We start from the raw sequence: 23,787 nt of genomic DNA on the forward strand, positions 1-23,787 counted from the left end.
GTCTCTCTTAGTTTCCGATAGCTTTGCTCAAGAAGCTGTGCGCTGCTGGAAATGTGCTGGGAGCTCCCACATTCTAAGCGCGTGCGCCCGGGCCTCCACCCGCCACCAACTCTTTGTTGGGGGTCCCGTTGGTGTGCGCCCTATTTTTTCCCTGTGGGGACCCGGGATTCACGCAGTCCGTGCAGGGGGCGAGGTGTGCCGTGGAAATGCGGTCCGTGGTCCCGTTCCCAAAACCAAGTTCGAATTGCTCCCGTCTGGCGCAGTTGCCGCTCTGGCCGCTTCCCGTCGGGGAGCACGCCTCCCCAGCGCAGCTGCTTCTCACAGCCACAGGTGCCTCTGATTCCCCGCCGAGATGGCTTAGGGCTGGAGGCTATTCCTTCTCTTGTGCCCCGCTACCCAGCAGTTATCTATGGAGTGGGTTTCTGTCTCCAAGGGCAGCCAAGTGTTCTATACCTCTTCCCCAGAGACAGCTCCATGAGCGCGTTCGGACTCTGTCTCTTCCCTTTGTCTCCCAGGCGCCCCGCACTTGCGCCACGTTGGGCTGGGGAATCTTACCTTCCCTGCCCGTCCCGGGTTGGCCCGTCCTCGGATCTCCCCCGTTCGCCCCCACTCACTCAGGTATCTTTGAGGTTCTATTCCTTCTGGAGTTCGTATTTTCTCCTTCCGCTCTCTCAGTTGAACGTAATATCCTTCTCAGTTCGAAAAACGGTGCGGAGGGAGTTTACAGAGCTCCCTTCCTCTCCGCCATCTTGGCTCCACCCCCAGTGCAGAAGCATTTTATCTTGATTAGGTCCCAATAGTTCATTTTTGCTCATGATTCCCTTGCCTTTGGGAATATGTCGAGTAAGAAATTGCTGCGGTTGAGGTCAAGGAGGTTGTTTCCTGCTTTCTCCTCCAGGGTCTTGATTGTTCCTGTCTCACATTCAGGTCCTTCATCCATTTTGAGCGTATTTTTGTGAATGGTGTAAGAAAGAGGTCTAGTTTCATTCTTCTGCATGTTGTTGTCCAGTTCTCCCAGTGCTATCTGTAAAAGAGTCAGTCTTTTTTTCCGTTGGATACTCTTTCTTGCTTTGTCAAAGAACAATTGGCCATACATTTGTGGGTCCAGTTCTGGGTTCTCTATTCTATTCTATGTGTCTGATTTTGTGCCAATACCATACTGTCTTGATGATGACGACTTTGTAGTAGAGGCTAAAGTCTGGGATTGTGATGCCTCCCTTTTTGTTTATCTTCTTCAATATTACTTTGACTATTCAGGGTCTTTTGCGGTTCCATATGAATTTGAGGATAGTTTGCTCTAGCTTTGAGAAGAATATTGGTGTAATTTTGATGGGGATTGCATTGAATGTGTAGATTGCTTTGGGTAGTAATGACATTTTCACAATGTTTATTCTTCCGATCTATGAGCATGGAATGTTTTTCCATTTCTTTGTGTCTTCTTCAATTTCTTTCATAACTTTTCTATAGTTTTCATCATACAGATCTTTTTCATCTTTGATTAGGTTTATTCCTAAGTATTTTATGGTTTTTGGTCCAAAGACTATACTTTCAGGGATCAATTCTATAGTTCGTTATGGGTTTTGGTCCAATTGTGAATGGGATCAGTTTCCTGATTTCTTTTTCTGTTGCTTCATCATTGGTGTATAAAAATGCAACCAATTTCTGTACACTGATTTTGTACCCAGCGACTTTGCTGAATTCATGGATCAGTTCTAGTAGGCTTCTGGTGGAGTCGGTTGGTTTACTTCAGTTTGTGATAGGATCGTCTCGAGTGCCTTTGCAGGGCTTCAAGGCTTTACAAGGCGACACGGGCCCCCGGCTCTTCACCATTGACGCCTGCACCAACAATCTGCCAAAGGCCCACTCATGTTTCAATCGAATAGACATTCCACCCTACAAAAGCTATGAAAAGTTATACGAAAAGATGCTAATGGCCATTAAAGAGACATGTGGGTTTGCTGTGGAATGAGCTTCACGGATTTACCTCGGACTCTATTTATACCCCGACTGACAGCCTCCTTTCAGCAAAGTTCCCTGGAGCGCTGAAATACAGGAAAATGCCCCAACACCCCCCTCCCCCCAAAAATTGAGGACACTGAGGGGAGGACAGTTCTGAAATTCCTTTTCAAGGAAGAAAAAGAGGTCTTTATGCTTTGCCATGAGGCCATACTCAGCTGCTATTTAAAATTAATATCTTGAACATAAAGAATGCTGACTTTTCCTCCATTTCCAGAGTTAGGCAGTATTCTACACTTAAAGACTACTACTATTTTTATAAAAAGGTAAAATCTATTCAGAGTGCTCCACAGATTTCAAGTCTCTCAAACATCAGGACAACTCCAGCAGTCAGTACACGTCACATTTTATTTGGATCAAACACATGATTTTGAACAGTTCCTGTACTCACTCTTTGTAAAAAGAAATAAAATTATTTTGAATGAAAAAGGAAAAAACTCTACTCCATGTAGAGTATCATGCCATCTGCTAAAAGTGAAAGTTTGACTTCATCTTTGCCATTTCTGATGCCATTTATTTGTTTTTGCTGTCTGATTGCTGATGCTAGGACTTCCAGCACTATGTTAAACAACAGTGGTGAGAGTGGACACCCCTGTCGTGTTCCAGATCTCAGGGGAAAGCTCTCTGTTTTTCCCCATTGAGGATGATAATAGCTGTGGGCTTTTCATAAATGACTTTGATGATCTTTAAGTAAGTTCCTTCAATGTTGACTTTCTTGAGGGTTTTTATTAAGAGAGGGTGCTGTATTTTGTCAGATGCTTTTTCTGTATCTATCGACAAGATCATAGGGTTTTTATCTTTTCTTTTGTTAACGTGATGTATCACATTGACAGATTTGTGAAGGTTGAACTAAACCTGTAACCCAAGAATGAATCCCACTTGATCATGGTAGCTAATTCTTTTTATGTGCTGTTGAATTCGATTTGCTAGTATCTTGTTGAGTATTTTTGCATCTGTATTCATCACGGATACTGGCCTGTAGTTCTGGGTTTTTGGTGGGTCTCTGTCCCCTTTGGGAAACAAAGTGCTGCTGGCTTCATAGAGTGAGTCCAGAAATTTTCCACCCATTTCTATTTTTTGGAATACCTTGAGAAGAATGCATATTAACTCTGATTTAAATTTCTGGTAGATTTCCCCAAAGAAGCCATCTGGCCCAGGGCTCTTATTCATTGGGAGATTTTTGATAACTGATTCAATTTCTTCACTAGTTATGAGTCTGTTCAGATTTTCTATCTCCCATTTGTATTTTGGTAGTGCGTGTGTGTTTAGGAATATGTCCATTTTGTCTAGGTTGTCCAGTTTGTTGGCACATAATTTGTCATAGTATTCCCTGGTAATTGCTTGTATTTCTGTGGGATTGGTTGTAATAAATTTCATTCACAGTTTTGTCTACTTGGGTGCTCTATCTTTTCTTTTTGAGATGGCTGTCTAGAGGGTTATCAATTTTGTTTATTTTTTCAAAAAACCAACTTTTGGTTTCATTTTTCTGTTCAACTGTTTTTTTTTTTTTGGATTCTTTATTGTGTATTTCTGCCCTAATATTTATCATGTCTGTTCTTCTGCTGGGTTTGGGGTGCTCTTGCTGCTTTCCTTCTAGTTTTCTTTAGGTATGCTGTTAGATGATTTTTTGTTTGTGCTTTGTCTAGTTTCTTGAAGTAAGCCTGGATTGCAATGTACTTTCTTCTTAAGACTGCCTTTGCTTCATCCCAAAAATTTTGGGTTGTATTTTCATTTTCATTTTTTCCATATATTTTTTAATTTCTTCTCTAATTGCCTGATGGGCCCATTCATTCTTTAGTAGAGTGTTCCTTAGCCTCCATGTTTTTGGAGGTTTTCAAGACTTTCTCCTGTTGTTCATTTCACGTTTCATAGCATTGTGATCTGAAAGTGTACATGGTATGATCTCGATTCTTTTATATTTATGGAGGCCCTGCTTTATGACCCAGTATGTGGTCTAACCTGGAAAATGTGCCATGCACACTCGAGAAGAAGGTGAATTCCATAGCCTGAAGATGTAGAGTTCTAAATATATCTATCAAATCCATCTGTTCCAATGTGTCGTTCAGGTCCATTGTTTCTTTAGTGATTTTCTGTCTAGGTGATCTATCCATTGCCGTAAGTGGAGTATTAAAGTACCTTGCAATTAGCACGTTCTTATCAATAAGAATCTTTCTGTTTGTGATTAATTGTTTTATGTATTTAGGTGCTCCTGAATTTGGGGTATAGACATTTATAATGCTTAGCTCTTTCTGATGGATAGACCCTATAATTATTACATAATGCCCTTCTTCATCTCTTGTTACTGCCTTTACTTCAAAGTCAAGTTTGTCGGATATAAGTATGGCTACTGCAGCTTTCTTTTGACTTCCAGTAGGATGATAGATATTTCTCCATCCCCTTACTTTCAATCTGAAGGTGTCTTCAGATCTAAAATGGCTCTCTTGTAGACAGTCAATAGATGAATTTTGGGTTTTTTTTAAATCCATTTTGCTACCCTATGTCTTTTGATTGGAGCATTAAGTTCATTTACATTTAGTGTTATTACTGAAAAATATGGGTTTAGAGTCATTGTGTTCTATGTAGGGTTCATGCTTGTAGTAGTGTCTTTGGTACCTTGCGTTCCTTGCAACATTTCCCTTATAGAGTCCACCTTAGGATTTCTTGTAAGGCTGGTTTAGTGGTGATGAATTCTTAAAATTTTTATTTGTTTGGGAAAACCTTTATCTGTCTTTCTATTCTGGATGATAAGCTTGCTGGATAAAGGATTCTTGGCTGCATATTTTTTCTGTTCATCACACTGACAATTTCCTGCCATTCTTTTCTGGCCTGCCAAGTTTCAGTAGATAGGTCTACAACCACCCTGATAGGTCTCCCTTTGTATGTTAGGGACCTTTTATCTGTAGCTGCTTTCAGAATTCTCTCTTTATCCTTATATTTTGCAGTTTCACTATGATATGTCATGCAGAAGATCAATTCAGGTTACATCTGAGGGGAACTTTCTGTGCCTCTTGGATTTCAATGTCTGTTTCCTTTCCCAGATTGGGAATGTTCTCAGGTACAATTTGTTCAAGTACCCCTTCATCCCTTTTCTCTTCTTCTGGAATCCCTATGATACCAACATTGTTCCATTTGATTGCATCACTCAGTTCTCAAATTCTCTTTTCGTTCTCCTGGATCAAATTATCTCTCTTTTTTTTTTCAGCTTCCTCTTTTTCTATAATTTTGTCTTCTAATTCACCTATTCTCCTCTCTGCCTTTTCAATCCATGCAGTGGCCACCTCCATTTTATTATGCACCTCATTTATAGCATATTTAATTCATCACAACTATTTTTCATGTCCATAATCCTTTTAGCAATAGATTCTCTGGTGTCTTCCATGCTTTTTTCAAGCCCTGTGATTAATTTTGACTTATGTTCTAAATTCTTGCTCAGTTATGTTGCGTATATCTGTTTTCATCAATTCTTTAGCTGTCATGACTTCCTGGAATTTCTTTAGAGGAGAGATCTTCCGTTTTGTCATTTTGGCTAGCTTTCTGTCTCTTGTTGGTTTTAAAAGCTTGTTATGCTCTCTGTACCTGAGAGTTCTGCTATATTAAAGGAGGCTCATTGTCCACAGCCTGTCTGTTCAGGAAGTGTTCTCGTAATGGTGTCCCTTGGTCTCTCTTGTTGTGCCTTTGGTTATTTTATTTCCCTACTCATAGTGATATTTGGGACCCTTCACCATGTGTACTTTGGCCTGTTTCTTGAGTTAGCCCTGGAAAGCAAAACAGACAGACAAACAAACAGGGAACAAAAGCATGCAAATGCACAGACAAATCAAACAAACAAGAAAACTGAAAGAAAAAACAAAACAAAAACAACAAAAGTCAAAGGGCAGTCTAAAAGCATAAAACCAGAAATCTCAGCTACAATTAAAGAGCAGGGTGGAGGCAGTGCTGATGCAACAGCATATACAAAGAGAGAAATGACAGGGGTGGGGAGAAAGATAAATTGAACATTGACCAGGCAGAGAGACTAAGAGGCTTAATTCAGAGAAAGAAAATGAGAATATAGTAGGAAGGGAGGAGAAAGGAACAGAGATAATGTTACCCAGTGAAATTATATAGTCTGATTATTCCAGAGAGAGAGAGAAAGGAAGGTAACAACGGAGGTGTAGAATATGCATCAAGAGAATGGAATAAATGTGACTGTTTAAGCAAATTTATAACCAGAGTGCCAAGTCCAGCAGAGGGGAGAGATAAGAATGAGATAATGGAGAATACATCTAAATAGCAAGAATTGATCTAGAGTTAATCATGGCAATGCATCAATGCTGGTCCTGCCCTGGCCTCCAGAAAAAAAAAAAAAAAAACAGCTGTCCAGTGCGGATGGGCCTGGTTTGGTGTAGACAGTTCTCACATCCACTGTCCATCCAGAGGGCCACTCCCTGAGGCCCCACCTTGGTGATTGTGGGGAGAAAAATGGTGGCCCCCAGTCCCTCCTCGAACCAAGCATTGCAAATCACTCTTTTGTGTCCGATCTCCCTGTGCCAGGGCGTAGCCAAAGTGGGCCATGTTCTATGTCCCAAGCCCACACTCGTTTCCAAACCTTAGTCCACATGCTTTAATGATACCGCCTGAAATGTAATCATGCAGGCCAGGGCGCTTACTAGCCGGCGAGAGAATAGGGGGAGTAGGGGAGCAGTTTCTCTTGATGCCGACTGGGACTGGGGCACCCAGCCCAATGATAGCTCCACAGTTAGAGATAGAATCTCTCTTCAAATGCTCTGCAGTTAGAAGTGGGATGATAAGATCCCTCCCTCTCTGTCCTGGGCCGAGTTATTTCTCTTCTCCAGGGACAGTTCTATGAGCAGTTTCAGTCGCTCTTTCTCTTCCCCTCATATCTCTGCAGAGGGGGCTCCCTTCCCTCTGAGTCTCCATGTCCCAGCCGGTTTTTATCTTCCCTAGTTAGCAATCACGCGCCTATGATGCTGTCTTCTTAGTGGTCTCTGTCTCTTTTCCTTCCAGACTATTGCAGTTCGGTGTCTTGGCTTCAGTCTTTCTTTGTTTGAAAGATGCAGGCCAGAAGTACCGAACTCCCTATTTCTCCACCAGCTTGCCCCAGTCCTCTATACCACCTCTTTTTAATCCATTCATCAGTCAATGGGAACTTAAGCCGTTTCCATAATTTGGCTATTTTAAATAATGCTGCTATAAACATCAAAGTGCATGTATACCTTCAAATTAGTATTTTTATGTTCTTTGGGTAAATACCTAGTAGTGCAATTGCTGGATCATAGCGTAGTTCTATTTTTAACTTTTTGAGGCACTCCATACTGTTTTTCACACTGCCTACACCAGATTGCATTCCCACCAACAGTGTAAGAGGGCTCCCCTTTCTCCATATCCTCACTTGTTGTTCCTTGTGTTGTTGATTTTAGCCATTCTGACTCAATACCATGCTGTCTTGATTAAATAAAACTTCAGCTCTTCAAAAGACAAATAAGTTTAAAAAGGAATTTTCAACAGGGGGAAATTATTCATAATCCACATGTCTTATGAAGTATTTGTAGCCAGAGTATATAAAGAGCACTAACAACTCAAAATCTATTCAACATTCCTTCATGAACCCCAAGTTCGTAAATTTTTGCAACCGTAACCACAAACAAATATAGAACCTTTACAACATCCTAAAATATTCCTTTATGTTCCTCCTTTTTCCTCAGTCTCTCCCTGTAACCTCTGGCAACCACTGGTCTGTTCTCTGTCCTGATTGTTTCTTCCTTTTCCAGAATGTCACAAATAGAATAGACTGACTTCTCTCACTTAGCAGATTGCATTTTGAAATACGTCTGTTATTCTTTGTGTCAATAGTTCTTTTTATTGCTGAGTAATATTCTACTGTATGGATTTACTGCAGTTTGTTTATTCATTGAAGAACATTTGTGTTGTTTCTGGCTTTACCACTTATATCGTTGGTATTTCTCCAGTACCTGTAAGCAATGTCTTGTTGTTTTAGTGTAAAGAACTTGCACATTTTTGTTACGCCTATGCATAGCACTTTTATATTTGTTAATGGTATTATAATGGTATTTTTAAAAATGTATTTCCTAATTTTTGGCTAGTAGTATATAGAAATAAAAGATTTTTGTATATCCCTTGATTCCAGCAGCATATCACTTAAATTATTTGTTAAATTTAATAGTTTGTGGGTTCTTTAAATTTTCTATGTACAGAATCATATTATGAGAAAATAATGACTTTTCTTTCCCCCTTTCCAATATTAAAAATTCTAATTTTTTTTCACATTACAATATTACATTGATTAAGCCCTTTACCAAAATGTTATATTTGCAATCTGAGTTCAACTAATACCTCTAGCCTCAGCCCAGCAGCACAGGGCTTGTCTTTTTCTTTCCCATTTTTATATATGCACATTTTTAATCTCCTCCCACATTGAGAAGCTTTGCTGTAAATATTATGGATATATTAGTGTATTTACTTATTTGTTCAACCCTAGGGTGCCTGTACACATGCAGAAAGGCTTCAGAATTCCTGGAAAAACTAAACATATTACATGAACTTCAAAATCAAATATCAGTTTTTAGTCTTTATTTTTTTTAAGATTGTATATTTTAAAGTAATCTGTACACCCCATTGGGGCTCCAACTCACAAGACCAAGATCAAGAGACGTGCTCTACCGACTGAGCCAGCCAGGCAACCAGCAGTTTTTTTGTCTTCAGACTGCTCAAAGCATTATGTTCAAAAGTTTTATGAATTAATTGTTCTTTTTTTTTCTTTTGTGTGATTATGGTGTCAATTTAGTAAAAAGTTAAATTCAGTTGTTTCTCCTTGTTTTTTGCCATCCTTGCTGATTTGTTTTATTTCTGGAATATGTAAAACAATACAGTTCAAAAAGTCAAAACTATACAAAAGTTACCTTCAAAGAAATCTCACTTTCATCTGTATCTATTCTACCCAGTTTCCACCTGCTTCCTGAAGGTAATCAAATTTCATTAGATTCAGTTTTCATTGTTTCCATTTTTCTTTTTGCAAAACCCAGAATGTATATGTGTGTGTATTCTTATTTCCCCTTTTTTCTCACACAAAAGACAGGGTAATATACCCACTTGCTTGCACTTTGCTTTAGAATGTTTTTTAATTTTAATTTATCCTGTAAAAAAAAGTATCCAGGAAATCACATTTTATATGTTTATAGAGATTTTCTTTTGCATTTATAGAGATTTTTTTTGTTCCTTTTTATAGCTTCATAGTACTCTATTGTGAAGATGTACTATATTTTATTGAATCAATTTCCTTTCTATGGGCATTTAATATTGTTTCCAATATTTTACATTTATAATTAATACCCCAGAAAAGAACTGTGTTGGATTTTTTTTTTGCACCAGAATAAGTTTCTAGAAGTGGAACTGTGAAGTAAAAAGCAATATAATTTTGTTATACATATATGACTCATTTTGTCCTCACAGCAACTTTATAGTGTAGGTACTATTATTGTCCATGTTATAAATTAGTAAAATAAGAGATGCTTGGTTGGCTTAGTCAGTGGAGAACGCAGCTCTTGATCTTGGTGTTGTGGGTTTGAGCCCCACGTTGGGTGTAGAGCTTGCTTAAAACAAAAAAGAAATTAGTAAGACGAGTGAAACTTTATTGAAAATAAGTAATTTACCTAAGGTCATTATCAAGTAGAGTGACAGAGCTGGATTTAAGTCTATTAGACTCAGGGCACCTGAGTGGCTCAGTCAATTGACTGCCTGTCTCTTGATTTTGGCTCAGGTCGTGATCCCAGGGTTGTGTGATTGAGCCATGCATTAGACTCTGTGCTGAGCGTGGAACCTACTTAAGATTCTCTCTCTCTTTCTTTCTCTCTCTCTCTCTCTCTCTCTCTCTCTCTCTCTCTCTCTCTCTCTATCTCTCTGCCCCTCTGCTCTCTCCTCTCAAATAAAATAAAATAACAAACAACAACAACAACAACAACAAAAAGTATATTAGACTCTACACGTGCATCTGTTTTACCCTATAGTCCATGTGCTGTATACAGAGCTGTTACCGCTCCTTTGCCTTTTTCTATGAATCCTCTTAAATATTCAATTTCTACCCTATAATTTGACATTTTGTGAAATCCAAAGAATATAAAGAAAGCCATGAACTCTCGACATAGTAAGTTATTTTGGTATAGGCTTCTGGTATAGTGTCTCTATTATCTGTGGAAGAGATTCCTGATTTGCCATATTATTTGTTCTGTTCAGACCCCACACAGCTCCAGTAAATGGGCAGTAAGAATGAGTGCCAATGGGTGGCAAGTGTCAGCGATGAGAAAGGGCCATGTTGGTCTATTGTGGTTATGACCAATTCCTGATTTCTTATTCTTTACTGTAGATTTATCAAGGTTGTTGTGCAGTGAGTTTGACTTAGAAGCCTTGGGTAGTATAGAAATGGGATAAAAATCCTTCTGAATTTAATCTCACTCAAATATCTTTTCAGTAGATTAGGATTCTTGCACAGGAAATTTTCCATTGCATTTTCATTCATCAAAATAGAGAATTTCCATTTCAAATAGCTGCTACTGCCTGCAAGGAAAGGGATGTGTGCAGCCACAAAGTCAGGCCTTTAGTCTTTAACTGTGAGGCACAGCCCAGTTGTACATTCAGGGCATGATATCCATGGCAACTTGCCCAGCAGCTTTTTAATGTTTCAACCTATCAAAAGATGATTTCTTTAGTTTTCTTTCAATTTTCTTCCTCTGCTTTTTTTGGTCTATAGTCATCACTGTTCCTGGTTTACATGGTGTTATTTCACACTACACAATAAAAAAAGTTCAAGGATTATGTTAGATCATCACTAGTATTTTTACCAGAGGTAAATACATAAATCTTCATAATCCTGACTCAACTAATGAATGATCTTTGAACGGGGTGATAAAACAAGACTGGACCAAATCTCATCTCTCTACTAGCTAAAGAAAACAAAGTTTGCTAAGCAGATACAACTAGACACAAATTTCAAGTCATATTCATATACATGTAAACGATCGTTAGGTTCATCATAGCAAAGTCTTGACTACTTGGATTGCTCAGGGATGGGAGATTGTAATTGATTTACTTTCCTGGTTAACCAAAAGCTAAGCAGAAAACCTTTATTTTTCAACCTGTGTTACAAATTCCTCCAAAAGGTGCTAGTTTTCTCTCCTGTTTTAGCAATACAATCTCCTGGCTTTCTTCAGTGCCAGAGGATCTGTAGTCCCGAGGGGCCCATGACTCTGGAAGTCAGTGATCTTTGTTTGGAATCATGTATATAGCTGCAGAGACTGGAGGATGTAAAAGAGAGGGTTTGGTGTGTGCTGATGTCAAACATACTCTGAAAGTTTCTTTCATTTTGAAAATAAATCCATGATATCAGATTTTTTACCTGAGGCAAAAGCTTGTTTGTCTGAGGCAGCACAGTACTCTAGTTAATAGCAAAGCTCTGTTTAGTTGGGTTCAAATCTGGGCTCTAATTCTTTACTAATCATATGATTTTGAGAAAGGTCCTTAATCTCCCTAAGTCTCCGTGTCCTCATCAGTAAAATAGGGATAGCCATCAAACCTACTTTATAAAGTAATTGTGAGAAATAAATGTGACAGTCCATATAAACTGCTTAGATCAGTGGTTGCCTGCTACATAGGAAGTACTCAATAAACATTAGTTATTGTTATTTCTCCAGAAGATGAAGTGTCAAGGTAGCATCTGGTCCATCGAAAAACTCTCAGGGCTCCGCTCACAGTAATTTCAATTATACTAAACAATACATTCTGAATGCCTCGTGGAAAGCGAGTCTTTTACCAGGCAAAATTGTCTTAATGCAGTTGGAGTAACTATTTGGATTTGAAAGTAATAAAAATATATGTCTTTAAAAATATTGTGTATTTCAGGTTTTCCAGTAGTTTAGCTTAGCCCTGCCTCCAGTGACTCACAATAGTGAGATTATATTGGGCATTGATTTAGCCGTCTGTATGTGTGCCTTCGAATGTGTGCCAACACTGAAAACAATTCAAAATGAAAAAAGGTAGGGTTTTTTTTTATTCCCTTTGCCTAATTTCTGATTTTAAATGGTTAGAAGATGCTTGGTTTTACAAGGGATTTCTTTGTTTGTTTCTCAGGTAGTTGCATTATGTTTTTGCATTGGCCTTTTTTACCTTCTATCACCTGAACTGCATATTCATTTCCTTAAAAAATATTTCCTAAAGGCTTCAATTATTTAAATAAAATAAATCTAAACATATACACACACTAGTTTGATCATTTTGAACTTGCACAATTTTGCCGGGAGTGAATCTACTAGAGAAAGTAGTATCACTGGAAAATTCACTGGAAAAAGTGATTAGAATTTCGTGTGGGGACTGCAAAGGCTTGAGAGAAAATTTTAGCTTTGAAATACTAGTATTTGAAGACATTTGTGTCTCATTCTGTTCTAATCCACCCTTAGGTGGAGTTTTTATGGGATCAGACTAACTCATTTATGCTCTTTCTTTCACACTTAACTGTTAATCCAGTCTCTCACCTCCACCACCACCTCAGTCACCACCTATGGCTTTCCCTGCTCTTTCTCCCCTAACTGTCCTCTCTGCCTAACTCAGTTTTTTGAGGGCTTAACAAATGTGTGTTTTTCTGAATGTGGTCCCTTTGTCCCTTTGTTTCTGCCCAAGAGCTTGCACTTGTCTTTATAGTTGTTAAGGCCTCTGTTTACCATTATATATGCATCAGTGAGTGACTGTGTTTGTCTTCCACGGAAGAATAAGAGTTTGGGTATAATAGGCTGCCTGCACTCTCTCTGCAAGTGGTGCTTAAACAGGAGGTTAAGAACATCCTTAATCCCTTGTTGCCTTCCTTCTCAGTGCTACCTTAAATTTTCTGGCAGCATTCCCACAAAAGGAGGCCCTGACTTTGAGAGAAGGGTTTTCCCTCTCTTGTGTTTCATCCGTCTTGTCTGTTTTGAGAGCAGTGGCCCCTAGTAACTCACACTTGAACTCCCCCTTTTCCTACCCATTTCCCTCCTCCCTTTTCTAGGCTATGCCAAAATCCCCACAGCAACATCTAAAGGGAAAGGGAGTGGTGTGGGCAGGAGGGGCACACAACCAATCATTGGTTTGGAAAAAATATACAAGCTAATAAAATGTTGGCTCAGATATTGTTCCTGGATCTGTGGATGAATGTGAGTCTTATATGTACTAGAATGGAGAGATTAACAGTATCAAGCAATGGCATATTAATAAGAGACCTTTTGATTAAGAAGGAAAAATGATACCCAACTTAAAGCATACTTGAAACATTTCAGAGCACCAAGTTTATTTGATGATACTGAAATCTCTCCCAAGGATGTGTTAAAATTGAACAGAACATGGATTCCTCCAACAGGCAGGCTTACCTTTCAGTAACCTGCCATGAATTCCCATCACCCTGTGGGAAAGCTTTTTCTTCCAACAGAGACCTTTCCCTTAGTTATTTGACTAAGAAGATGGAAATCTGTATTCTAGTCCCATTTCTGCCATTGAACTATTGAGTGACCTAAGATATGTTGCTTAATATCTCTGTCCCAGCTCCTCCACGTATAAAGGAAAATTTCCTGTTTGTTCCTTCCACATACATTCACATAATAAGTAGGCAATATGGGGGAACGTATGTGATTTACTTTAGACGGAATATTTTAGACTTTTATGAGACTACTATCAACCAAATCTGAAATGATTATCTCCTCAAATAATTGGCCTCCAGTGGCTTGACATTATGAAAGTGCCTCAAAAACATTAATCAGAAAAAATAACTCTCCTTAATAGATTTCTTTGCCATCCATATATCTCCTTTGTTGAAGTGTCTGTTTAAATCTTTTACTAATAGGATCAGTCTTACTCTTTAAAATAAGCTTTAATTTGGAGTATAATTGACATGGAATATACTGCACATGTTTAAAAGTGCAATTCGATAAGTTTTGTCCCCCATGAAGCAACACAACCAAGATAATGAAAATATCCACCATTCCCAAATTTCCCCATGTCCTTTTGCATTTTTTAAAAGCGTTTATTTATTTATTTTGAGCTAGAGCACAAGTGGGAGAAGGAGCAGAGAGAGGAGAGAGAGAGAATCCCAAGGAGGCTCCAAGCTGTCAGTGTGGAGCTTGATGTGGGGCTTGATCTCATGAACCATGAGATCATGACCTGAGTTCAAATCAAGAGTCAGGCACTTAACCGACTGAGCCACACAGGTGTCCCTACTCGTGCTCCTTTGTAATCCTTCCTCCATGTCCTTCCACATCCTTACCCATTCACAGGCAACCACTAATCTGCTTTATGCCATGACAGATTAGTTTGCATTTTCTAGAATTTTCTATAAATGAAATCATAGCATATGTACTCCTTTTTGGCTGGCCTCTTTCACTTGGCATAATTTCTTTCTAAGATTCACCCAAGTTGTTATCTGTGTCAGTCGTTTATTCCTTTTCATTACTGAGTAGTATTCAATTGTATAATTATGCCTCAATTTGTTTATCCACTTATCTATTCATGAGCATTTCGGTTGTTTCCAGTGGGAGGCTATTACAAATGATACTGCTATGAACATTCAAACACTCATGTAAGAGTTTTTGTGTAGACATATATTTTTATTTCTCTTGTGTAAATACCTAGGACTAGACTGGCTGGGTCATATGGTAGGTATATATTTATCTTTATAAGAAGCTCCGAAACTATTTTCCTAAGGGATTGTACCATTTTTACATTCCCACCATCAATGTATGAAAATTTCAGTTGCTCCACATGTTTTCCAACACTTGGTATAGTCCATGGTTTTAATCTTATCCAGTTTAATATGTGCATAGTGGCATCTCGTTGTGGTTTTAACTCCTGTCTCCATGATGACTAATGATATTGGGTATATTTCATGGGTTTTCTTGCCATCCATTTATTTTCTATGGTGAAGTATCTGTTTAAATCTTCTATCCATTTAGTTTTTTGTTGTTTGTTTCCTTATTGAGTTTTTTTTATTTAGGTTTGAGTTTATTTTAGAATTGTGAGCCAATTTAGTTGTAAAGTTAACTGAAGGTTTTTTTACTTTTATTTATTTTATTTTTTAAATTGTTTATTGTCAAATTGGTTTCCATATAACACCCAGTGCTCTTCCTCACAAGTGCCCTCCTCCATTACCACCACCTCTTCTCTGCCTTCCCCTCTTCCTTCAACCCTCCGTTCATTTTCAGTATTCAATAGTCTCTCTGGTTTTGTGTCCCTCTCTCTCCCCAACTCTCTTTCCCTCTTCCACTCCCCATGAGTTTTGAGATTTCTTTGTGTATCTTAGATATAAGTCCTTTTTCAGATACGTGGCTTGGAAATCTTTTCTTTAGGTCTGTGCCTTGTCTTTCCATTCTTCTAAGAGGATTTTTGAAGAATACAAGTTCTCAATTTGGATGAACTCCAGTATTTTCTCTTTTCTCTTGCAGATTATGCCTTTGGTGTTGTATCTAAAAATTCTTTGTTATGCCTATCCTAGAATCCTTGATTTGAAAGAATTCTCTAGAGATCATCAAGGGAGTTACTTGTCCTACCAGATGTTCTTAACCTGGAGCCCATGGACACAGTAATGTGCTATTAAATACTGAACAGTTGGCTCTGCTGTATAAAAGCCCTGGTTTATAGCATGTGCTGGTTTTCATGTCTAATTTCAAGTTTCTGGTCTGATGTCAACAAATGTGGAGTTGGAAAGAGATAGCGTGATAACATACCATCATATAGTAATTTGCCAAAAACATAAAGAGATATAAATAACCTCAAGAGCATAGACATTAGTAGAATGCAATGAATTAGGAAATCATGAGTTTTAAGTGCTTATTAACTTCTTAATATAATTTATTGAATTATGAATTTATATAACTTATTGATTAATAGCACATGCATTTAGCAAACAGCTAAACTGCCTGAAAATTCAACGATCATCCCTTCAGGCCACGTCATGCTAACTCCAACATACCAGTATGTAGATTTCATGTGGGATGCATAAGGGGTCCATGGTTAGAGTTTAGGCTTTTTAAAATAATTTATTAAGAAAAAGTACACCTTTATTTTTATTAACCTCTAGGTGAAATTTTGAATTTCCTTTGCTCATGAATGCACTTTGAAAGTGTATGTAGGCCCAGTGTTAGATCTTGTGTTTAAACTCTTCATATTGTCATATGAGTGTTTTAAAATTTTGATACTAAATTTTGTTGAACAGGTTTTATTTTTGTAATGCTATACATTTATTTCATGCATTTAAAAGGGCTTTATAGGTTTTACCATACTCTAAGGGGGGGTTGGGGTCCCTGGGTGGCTCAGTCAGTTAAGCATCCAACTTCAGCTCAGGTCATGATCTCACAGTTCGTGGGTTCAAGCCCCATGTCGGGTGCTGTGCTGACAGCTAGCTCGGAGCCTGGAGCCTGTCTTCTGATTCTGTATATCTCTCTCTCTCTGACCCTCCTTTGTTTCTGCTCTCTCTCTCTCTCTCTCTCTCTCTCTCTCTCTCTCCTCTCTCAAGAATAAATAAAACATTTAAAACAAACAAACAAAAAACCCCACTAGGTAGGGGTCATGACACATGTACACAAAAAAATTTTGGGAACTCTTGCAAGGGATTCCAGGTAAATGTAAAGCATCCTTATTTATAAATAGCTTACAGAACGCACAAGCTATAGTTTTCTTGCTTAGATCACTCTCCTAAATGTCTACCTTTTTCTTGTTACTTAATCCCTTATGTTATAATGAATTTGGGAATCATGTAGATATAAGTCCAAGCCCCAGTTCTGTGTTTATTGGTCACACAACTTAAAGAAACTTAATTTGGCTCTCTGTGTCTCATTTTTTCAATTGTAAAATAGGGGCAATAATGCTTGCTTCAAAGGGATTTTTGATGAAGACAAAATGATTGCCTGGCATGCTCTAAGTGCTCAATAAGTATTTGCTTCTTTTTGTTTCAGAGTGTCTAGTGCCTAATTCATCATATTATAATTATAAGAGGTTTTTTTTTTCAGTGTGCGGATATCCCTAAGTCTGAATGGAATATTTATTCTTACCTGCTTTCAGTACTGATTAGTAGAGTCTACAGGAGTCAGCTGTTTTATGCTCACCTGAGCTCAAAGCTGGGGACCAGGAGGATTTCTGGGGAGAGGATGCTAGATTCTGGTTCTCCAGCTTTGAATGATATGCTATTTTAATATGCTTTTGACTCTAGGCCTTCACAGACTCTGGTCAAGATTCTGAGTGTCAAACATTACCTCACTCAAATACACAGTCACCTCTTCAACTAAGCCCTGAGGGCAGGTCACAGCTTCTAGAACACTGGTGTAGTAGTGGCTTTCCATCTTTCCCAGTATGTGGACCTCTTCCAGTGGTAAAAGTTCTGTGGATCACCTACACCTCCAACTCTTCTTTGCCACAGGCAAAAACCAAAACACCCCAAAAATCCCCAAAAAACAAAACTGAAACTCCTTAAAACGAATGGGAAGCCTGGAAGTACTTTAAATGAGACACCAATGAGATGATGTCTGGTTTAAATATCATAAACGAATGGTATATTCATGCCAGAAATCAAAGTAATGGCCTTGCCATGGTGCAAAAGTCAACTTTACAAAAGATCAGTCTATGGACCTGCTCAGGATAACCTTTGGACACCGCTGGCAGTCCCATTTGAATATTCCATTTTGGGAAGTGCTACTTTCCAAGAGTACTTCATGCTCATTTCATCATACAGTAAATTCACTTTACTTCTTTACTTTCACTTTCTTCTCTTCATTTTTTGGTAGAGACAGCGGGAAATAGCGGAAAGAGTATCGAATTTTCAATCAAACAGATCTTACTTTGAACCTTTCTGTGTTAATAACTAGATATAGTTAATGTTGATAAATTTTCTCAGCTTCTGTGAGCTTCAGATATGTCTTCTGCATAATGAATATATCTATTCCATAATGTCATTGTGCGGGCTACTAAAATGATGTATTTTATGTGGCCAGGACATAACATATAGCTAGCTCTCTAATTCAGTTATTGTCTTCCTATTTTGGGCCACCAAACTAAAATAAAATAAACCACAGAGAAGCCAACACTGGACTGGTGTCACACATAAATTTTAGATCTCTATGCTCTTTTATTGCATCAATCCCTTCAGTCTTGAGCCTGGAGTTTGTAGTACTTTATTGAAACCCCTGAATTTGTAAACACTTGCCACATCCTCCACTTCTTATTTTTCTGACATAACCACTTTGCTAAACTCTTGTTTTGCATCATTCTAAATACCTGCTTCTCAACTCTATGACTAATAATACCGAGTCTGCTAGAGAAAACCACACATATGTGCACATTGGGGTTGCTGCGGATTTGTGTTCTCCAATTTGGCTCTAGTCACTACCTTTGTTCAAACCTCATAGTGACAATTCCAAAACTTCCTTCCCCACCATCTCCCCACTCTCTTTAGACGCTTATTTAAATTCATATTTCACAGAGAAAATTGAACTGATTATGGATGGACTCTTTAAATTTCCCACACCTAAAAATTATCTTTATCTGTGTTCACTTCCCTTTCCTTCCCTCTGGTCTCAAAAGAGGAAGTTTCCTTCTCCTGTCCAAGTTTAATGTCTGCACCTGGCTTTGTTGCTTATCTCTTAATATTTCTTCAAGAACTTCATTTTATCAGCCATTCTCTCTCTTCTTTGTATCTTTAATATATCTTATCCCTTTCTATTGACATATAAACAAGTTCAAGTTGCTGCCATGTTGAAAATTCAGTAATGCTCTCTGGACCCTACATCACCCTCAACTTCCAACCCCTCTCTCCCCTTTTCTTCTTTCACAAGCTTTTTAAAAAGTGATCCACATCACTCTTTCCAATTCCTTTCTAATTTCCCATTGTCTTATCAGACCATTATAAACTACTCTTTACCCCTAAATCTCCATGGAAACTGCTCTCCTAAAGGAAACAAATGCTCTAATAGCCATAGCCAATAGATTCTTTTCTGATTCTCATATTACCTGTTCACTCTGGGTGAATTCAGCACTGTTTTAAGATTCCCTTCTTGAAACTCTGCCCTACGTAGACTCCTGATGAATTACTTTTAATCCCTCCTTTCGGGCTTCTTTGCTGGCTTCTCTTCCTTGGTCTGTTGATTTAATGATAGTCTTTTTTTTTTCCTAAAGCATCTTCCATGGCCCCCTTATTTTTTTAATCTATACAATACCTGAGAAATTTGTCTTCATGTTTGTAGCTACCACTGATAAAATTGTTAAATCTCTATCACCAGCCATATCTCCCTACTCCATACTCCCAGTTTCAACTCCCTCTTGGTCTTCTCCATTTAGGTGTTCCACTGATACCTCAAAGGTAACTCAAAAGTTAAGAAATGAACTCATCTTGGGATGCCTGGGTGGCTCAGTTGGTTAAGCATCCAACTTCAGCTCAGGTCATGATCTCACCACTCATGAGTTCTAGCCCTGCGTCGGGATCTGTAGTGACAGCTCAGAGCCTGAAGACTGCTTCAGATTCTGTGTCTCCCTCTCTCTCTGCCCCTCCCCCACTCATGCTCTGTCTCTCTCCATCTCTCAAAAATAAATAAACATTAAAATAAGAAATGAACTCATCTTATTCCTAGACCTATTTCTACTCCAATATTTATTTTCTTTTTATTTTTTAACACAGAGCCCAATGTGGGGCTTGAACTTACAAACCATGAGATCATGACCTGAGCTGAAGTCAGATGCTTAACCAACTGAGCCACCTGGGCCATTTCTCATCTTAGAGAATGACAACACTAACCAAACCTTATACCTAGGTTTTGACTTAGATATTTCTTTCTCCCTCACTTTCCATCCACATTGTGCCAATCATAAGCTGGTTTTCCTTTAAATCCATTCTTCACCTTTCTTTGCTCTGCTATTTTTGCAGAGGAGTTGATCCTGCAGAATGTGTTTCCCGAGTTTTCATGTTAGGTGGCTTTGATTGGATTGAACAATAGGAAACACTAATAGGAAATTGCAGGTTGGGAGAAAAGGAGAATCCAGTGTCTCTTGGCAGCAGCTGGGTCTCCTCCATGTCTTCAGCTAACACTAGATGAGCGTCCTTAGATCCAGCTTCCATGGGGTGACCTCTGCTCTTCATGTCTTATAAAAAATATCTCTTTCTGTTGTCGTTTCAGCCTTGGGAGTGGTAGGGGCTTCCTGCTATTGCTAATCTCTGTATATCTTCAACATACGTTGTGTGTCATCTCAGTTATTCCATCACCAATGTAACCTATTATTGTATATAATTCCTTTTGTTTTACTTAAAGTGCTTTCTATTTTCCTGTTTGAGCCATGGATTAATGCATCCATTCACTAAGCATTATAGATGCTGTCTCCTTAACAGCTTTCATGTCTGTCTGCCCTTTCCAGTCTCCCTGCTACTGCCCAAGTGTAGTCTTTACTTTAGTCTTTTCCTAAGTAGCTCCCCTTTTATCTAAACTAATGATTTTACTCCACTGCCTAAAACCTTTCAATAACCCCCATCTAGAAATTTTTCCCAATTATCAGTCACTTTGTACATCTGTCTCATAACTTTTGACTCTGTGGACCATCTGTACTATTATAAAGGTAATATTTTCTTTAAATATATTCACTGAAAAAAGGTTTAGCTTTGCCCCAAGCAAACTTTGGGTTTGAAGGTTGAGTGTTTTTTCTTAAGACACTTTAAGATAAATACAAAACTATTAAAATAATATTTATCCATATACCATTCCTCATACATATAGTATACTTTGAGGCACACTGGTCTATTAGATCAAGCCAAAAGTTTTTGCTGGTGTTTATAAGGTCTTTCTGATCTGGCTTTTGAGCCTTACTTTCCCATCTTCCCAATTGGCCCTGTTCTAGCCACCTTCTCTGCCTCTGGTTCAAACTGATTACCTAGTCTTTCATGATACCTTCTATGCCATATATAGATACATTTTTTGCACTTATCTATTTACATGTCTTTTTGTCCCTAGTAAACTAGTTTAAGAAAACCATTTTTGATTGGTTATATATATAATACACACACATATGTCATTTTGGAATACTAGATTATAGTGATTGATCCTTTCCAGACATGTAACCTCTTCTTAAACCAGAATAACATCAGTTTTTATTGAAAAAGTGTCATTTATTTATTTATTATCAGACCATATTGAGTCATCACTATAAATGACTATTTTATTCTTTTCAGTTTCATTTAACATATGGGCTCACCTTGGTAAAATTTGTTAAACTACTAAGCATAGACATTGAATTAGTTTGCATTCACATTTCTTTCAATATGTAGTTTGGTTTTCAGAGTATAATAAAAGCACCCAAAGAGGAGAAAAAAAGCTATGGTTCTTTTTTTTTTGTTTTTTTCCTATGCAGCAGTACAGGTTGGACTGACTTCTGATTTTTTGATTTTCTGCTGAGGGCAAGGCTCAAAGTAAAGAAGAAAAAAGGTAGTTACAAGTTTTTACAAGTAGCAGCACAGACTCATAGAGCTAGATGGTACCTCAGAGATTAGGTCAAGAGAAAGGGAAATTCCAGACTAAGTAAGGATTTGTGTGTGTGCGTGCATTCATGTGTGTGAAGAAATGGTAGAAATATTCCTATTTTGAGGTATCTTCCTTATCAGCACACAGTTCATATATACAATTGCTTTGACTGTTTGTGCCAAGAAGGGCAGATCAATACGCAGGCCTGGGATCACTCCTCACCCCCACAGAAGACTGCAGTGATCTGACCCACATTTATATTCATGTAGATGAGATTCAGAGACTATGGATCCCCAGCTAGCCATACTCTCCCATGATAGCCTTCTGGAACCAGAATCTCTCTAGAACTCAGCTTACTGACAATCACATTGATTCTGCATTTCTTTTCTTCCTTCTTTTTTTTTAACCAAATATGCTATTTATTTATTTATTTTAATGTTTATTTATTTTTGAGAGAGAGACAGACAGAGTATGATCAGGGGAGGGACAGAGAGAGAGGGAGACACAGAATCTAAAGCATACTCTAGGCTCTGAGCTGTCAGCACAAAGCCCCACGCAGGGCTCAAATCCACAATCCATGAGATCATGACCTGAGCCAAAGTTGGACGCTTAACAAACTGAACCACCCAGGTGCCCCAAACAAATATGCTATTTAGTCATGATCAGTTTCTTCAAATAACCCTAGAGTAGTCTGGAGGATTCCCTGTTTCACAGATGGGAAATTAAATTGGAGCTTGGGAATAGAAATATTGCTTAGGAAGACAAAAGCAGTGCTAGGGCTAGGACTGAAACTGCCAACACTGGTAATTCTAGATACCAGAACTGTATGTCTATAGGCTGAATAGCACACATTTGATACAATTCTCAACTTTTTAAAAATAAAAATTGACCTCTGCTTTGTTTTTTTGATTCTTGATTTGTGGTCCAGTCTTAATGAAAAACAAAACAAAACAACAACAACAACAACAACAACAACAGAATCATCAGGAAGAAACTAAGGCTATATAATTAGCCAACAGTCTACTCTTTCAGATTCAGTGACAGATTATCATATTAGTAGATAATACCTCTTCTCCTTCTTCCCCACTCTCTATTTCCCTGGTCATTAGACAGGGATAAGACAGGAAGTGAAACACAAATCTCTACAGTTACTTAATTGTCAAGCGTTCTGATAAAACTTGTGAGTAGGAAAGAGGTTGAAATTAATGGGTAAAAATAAACTGCAAAATTACCTGTAAAATTACACTTAATCCATACTTTGTCGGTTCTCAATGACCTTGGTTAATTAAGAATTGACTGTCTCCACAATGTTCTTTTCTGACAGAAGTGTCTATCATGAGAGGGTATTGTGTTACCTCTCTATATTTTTCATCTAAGAAAACATTTTGCTAAAGAAAACATTCAGTACAATGGGAGATAAGTACTAATAGAGTAGTAGGAAGACCAATCTTATTTTTAAATTATCTTCAGTGATTGAGTTTTGGAAAATAAAATAAATGTCAGTATGTACTTGGAATGACATACATCTGGGCAATTTTTCTGCCAGAACTAAAATGAAAGTGGGCACAGGGGAACTTTACATACAGAAATCTGGTGTACTTGGGCTGTATACAAGTAATCTTTTTGGAGAAGTAGCTGAAAAAAAAACCGCTCTGTATCCTTTCAGAGATGCACTAAGGAGATAGAGAATGGGAATTCTCAAAGTATCCTGCTGACCTGCCTCTACAAACAGAAACTAGAAACTAGTGTTGATTTCCATTAGCAGGATCCTTCAGCTCACAGACCCATTTTCTCGCCTCATTGGCAACTCACTTTAGAAGGACTGGGCTTTTCTAATAAGCATCTCATTTGGAGTTTGTTTGCCAAGACAGGGCTAGACTTTCAAGTTTATTTTCTTAAGGTACTACATTATCTCTCCCATAGCATGCCTAAAAAATAAGTTTGTGAGAAGATAAATATCGAAGGGCAGCCAAAGACATTTGGGACTGTGACTCAGGAAACAGGTAAGTGAACTGATGTTTTTAGCTATCTTAAAAAGTTTTTGAATGAAGGCAGGTGGTAGTCATGTACTGGAAAATGTGCTAATAAAACAGACAACAGAGTAGTGACATCTAGAAATGAAGTCATGTTACAGGACAAAGTGATGTGTTATATTAGAAGAGAAAATAAAGCTGAAATTAAGGAAATACTTTGATGATGCAACTAAAATAACAAAAGACATTTTTCTAAAGAAACACCCACTTAGTGGTGGACA

This window comes from Suricata suricatta, chromosome X, assembly GCF_006229205.1.
Source record: "Suricata suricatta isolate VVHF042 chromosome X, meerkat_22Aug2017_6uvM2_HiC, whole genome shotgun sequence".
NCBI lineage: Eukaryota > Metazoa > Chordata > Mammalia > Carnivora > Herpestidae > Suricata > Suricata suricatta.